The 4,387-nt window shown below is 43.9% G+C and overlaps 1 non-coding gene across 1 annotated transcript; it reads right to left on the reverse strand.

Annotated features, from left to right (window-relative positions):
• Positions 1-4,081: 4,081 nt before the first annotated feature.
• trnav-uac (transfer RNA valine (anticodon UAC)) lies at positions 4,082-4,154 on the reverse strand. The gene has a single exon. It is a non-coding gene; the product is annotated as a tRNA-Val (tRNA).
• Between the last annotated feature and the right edge of the window lie 233 nt (positions 4,155-4,387).

Consider the following 4,387-nt stretch of genomic DNA (forward strand, 5'->3'; position numbering starts at 1 on the left):
AACTGCTCAATAAACGTGGAGATAAGGTGTAACCATTATTGAAACATTTTTAGTGTCTTGCTATTCTTGATCGGAGGAGCACATGAGATGGAATCAGTGACTTTGCTTTTTCGACCTGTCTTCTGAAGCACCGCACGGTCCAACTCGGAAAGTCAATGAGCTGTTGGGACGTTAGTGTATCCAGGCTGTGGGTGGTCACCCCGAGCGCAGCAGAGGGGTTTCTGTATTAGTTCTGGGTCTATAACCCTGTGCTTTGGTTTCTCTATTTATTCCCCTGTCTCAGTTTCTAGTGTTTAAAAGGGAACAAAAGATGAAATGGGTCTCACTGTGGAACAATTTCTCTCACTCAAAGTTAGACACACTACCGTGGGCAGCACGAGGTCTCGGTAGGTAGCTGTTGATATGCAGGGTCATATACAAATATATATAAATATATCGACATGTATCGTAACAGTTCCCTGGTGGTCGAGCGGTTAAGACCCGGCGGACTAACCTGGTTTCAATCCACGATCAATTCATCGCATTAAAATAATTGAGGTCTGTGAGACGATTAATAATTGCTGTAACCACCATGAATACCAATAGTTTCTGTGATAGACCGAGCTTACAGACTATCTGACTTTTCCGGGCATGTATTCCGGGTTTAATTTTGTAAACTGGGTGAGTTCGTTGATCGCGGATAGAAAGGTAGGAGCCTCTGTGGCCCCACTGTGAGGATGTGGAAGTGAACACGGTGGCTGGGTGTTCCCTGACATTTCTGTAAAGGGCAGCGGAGGAGAAGGTTTGAGAGCATTCAATGCAGGACAGAAGTTGTTTTAGTGAGCCAACACACAATGCCGATCAGCACAGACGGAGCTCACTTGTCACCTCCCCTCTGTTGGGGTTATTGTACCAGAGGTTTCTGTAGTGTAGTGGTTATCACGTTTGCTTTACACGGGGAAGGTCCCTGATTCAATCCCGAGTTTAGTCTCCTGGCAAATGCTGCCTGACCTGTTGAGATTTCCAGCATTTGCTATTTATTCTCCTGGTAAAAGGTCTCCCTTATTCCTTAATTGCTCTTTATTTCACTTCAATAAATAGATAACTTTGACTGAGAGAAAACGGATCCACCGGGGACCTTTTGCGTGTGAGGCCAACGTGATATCCGCTGCACTGCAGCCCATCAATAAGTGAGAAACCACTGAATACAAAGGATGAGCTGGTCAAAGTCAAACCCTCCTTTCTTATTCAGCAGTGGCATGAACGGGAGTCAGACGCCACAAAATTTAATTAAAGACACAAATACAAGTAACACTTGCAAATCTTTTCACTGTAAAATTATTTCACTTTATTTGAAATCCGACAGCAGTGAATCTGAAAATACGCACGGTGGGATTTTATCTTCACTACTGATTTTATTTTGGGTGCACGATAGGAAAAACCGGTGCTGCTAAATTTGATAAAAGTTGCCCCAGATCCCTGAAGACTTTGAACCAGAAAGCTAAAATACAGTGAGTAAAATGGGATATGGTTTTCGAGTTGAGATGCAAAGCACAGGCCAAATGATTGAAGTATGGAATGTCCCTGAGTTAGCATTTGTTTGATTGTGCAAAAGTAGGTGAGGGGTTAATTAATGATGGTTTCCAGTGAAAGCAAGAGAAAAGTTTTCGAATAAACCATACGGTGACTGTCCGGTGAGCGCTGTTTGTGATACCTGGTGGGAATGGGCGGGGATTTTCAAGCCCCTTGTATTGCAGAACCTTCATATAGACAAAAATCTCCAGTTCACTGTGTAGGTCTCATGGTGCAACGGTAGTGTGTCTGACTCTTGATCAGAAGGTTGCGTATTCAAATCACGTTCGGGTCAGTGTTTTTTTGGATATTTTTCTTCCAGAATTAATATTTCATTTGCTGTTTGACAAAAACCAGACCCTTGCTCCAAGGTCTGTCTCACTGTTTCCCCGGGGTCAGGCAGAGATACACCTGCTGCCCTCAATTATTTCATGTCACAGGACACAAAATTTCAAATCAATCTGCAGGTGGCCACACACAGCAGTGAGTCGTCAGGATGGCCGAGCGGGCGAAGGTGCTATGTTCAATTCAAAATCTATCTTGAAGACAAGGGTCCAAATGTCACTTCTGGTGTTTATTATTTTTAATCATTAAGCAGAAACAAAAACCAACTTTGTTAATATTGAACCATTAATGTCAATTATTTCATTTTTTCTAATCTTTAATTGATCAATGATCACGCCCGGTTGCGATACGGAGATTTTTCACGTGTTCAGCGAATGTGACAACCACTACACTACGGAAACACTGCAATTGACGCAATGCGAGGAACATAACCAGCGCTTTAACTTACACAACTGGCCGATACTTCAGGAGCTGGTTTTACGAGAATAGAATGACGGTGCGATATTTAGGAAGGCTGTGAGTGTGGTAGGAATTGATCTCGTATTTCCCAGACTTTACACATCGGAACAGGAGCTGGCCATTTAGCAGCGAGTGGTTAGGATCAGGAATGTACGGCTTGAGACTTTCTGGCCTGAGGTAAGAAGGTGGTGCTCAGGAATAAGGTGAAAGGTTGAATCTTCTGCACTGACTCTCTTTAACAAACTCCAGCACCAGGTCAGACGGAAATGTTAAGCGAGCAGCTGAACAGCTGAATCCCACTTTGAAGGAATTGGCCGTGGTGTCAAACAAATGTGTTCCGTTTAATGATAATTATTGTTAGAATTGGAATTCAAGCTGAACACTCGTGTGGAGGATACAGTGACCTGAACACAGCACCTTCTACCGCCCGGCCATCCTGACTATTCAGCGCTGTGTGTGGCCACCTGCAGGTTGATTTTGAACTTTTGTGTCCTGTCACATGAAATAAATGAGGGCTGCAGGCGTATATCTGCCTGACACCGCGGAAACAGTGAGACAGACCTTGGAGCAAGGGTCTGGTTATTGCCAAACAGCAAAGGAAATATTAATTCTGGAAGAACAATATCCAAAAGAGCAATACCCCAACATGATTTCAACACACAACCAGTTGATCTGGAGTCAGACACACTAACGTTGCACCACGAGGCCTACACAGTGAGCTGGAGATGTTCATCTATATGAAGGTTCTGCAATATAAGGGGCTTTAAAATCCCTGCCCATTCCCACCAGGTATCAAAAGCAGCGCTCAGCTGACAGTCACCGGATGGTTTGTTTGAATACTTTTCTCTTGCTTTCACGGGAAACCATCATTAATTAACCCCTCACCTTTTTTACACAATCAAACAAATGCTAACTCAGGGACATTCCATACTTCAATCAATTGGCCTGTGCTTTGGGGAGCGTGCAGGGAAATGGACCTGAGTCCATTATCAGATCAGCCATGATTGTATTAAATGGTGGAGCAGGCTCGAGGGGCCGTATGGCCCACTCCTGCTCCTATTTCTCATGATCTTATGTTCTTATGCATGTGAACCCATTTTACGCAATGTATTTTAGCTTTCTGGTTGAAAGTGTTCATTGCCGATGACACCACGAATCTGCGGCAACTTTTATCAAATTTATCAGCACCGATTATTCCTACCGTGCACACAAAATACAATCAGTAGTGAAGATAAAATCCCACCGTGTGTATTTTCAGATTCAACGCAGTAGCATTTCAAATAAAGTGAAAGAATTTTACACTGAAAAGATTTGCAAGTGTTACTTGTATTTGTGTCATTAATTAAACTTTGTGGCGTCTGACTCCCGTTCATGCCACTGCTGAATAAGAAAGGAGGGTTTGACATTCACGAGACTGCACTTCCCCGGTTATTTGTCAGCTCATCCTTTATATTCAGTGGTTTCTCGCCCTTTGATGGGCTGCAGTGTAGCGGATATCACGTTGGCCTCACACGCAAAAGGTCCCCGGTGGATACATTTTCTCTCACTCAAAGTTATCTATTTATTGGTGAAATAAAGAGCAATTAATGAATAAGGGAGCCCTTTTGCCAGGAGAATAAATAGCAAATAAAAACAGCAAATGCTGCAAATCTCTGCAGGCCAGGCAGCATTTGCAGAAAGACTAAACTCGCCTCCGATTGTTCATCCACAGCAAGATTAAATATGATGTTTCTGCCTGGGATTGAACCAGGGACTTTTCGCGTGTAAAGCAAACGTGATAACCACTACACTACAGAAACCTCTTGTACAACAGCCCCCACAGCGAGGAGCTGACCAGTTAGCTCCCTCTGTGCTGATCGGGAATGTGTTGGCTCACCTGAAACAACTTCTGTCCCAAACTGAATGTTCGCAATCCTTCTCCTCCGCTGCCCTTTACAGAAATGTCACGGATCACCCAGCCACCGTGTTCACTTCCACATTCTCACAGTGGGGCCACAGAAGCTCCTACCTTCTCCCCGCGATCAGCGAACTC

Source organism: Pristiophorus japonicus, unplaced genomic scaffold (assembly GCF_044704955.1).
Source record: "Pristiophorus japonicus isolate sPriJap1 unplaced genomic scaffold, sPriJap1.hap1 HAP1_SCAFFOLD_75, whole genome shotgun sequence".
Taxonomy (NCBI): domain Eukaryota; kingdom Metazoa; phylum Chordata; class Chondrichthyes; family Pristiophoridae; genus Pristiophorus; species Pristiophorus japonicus.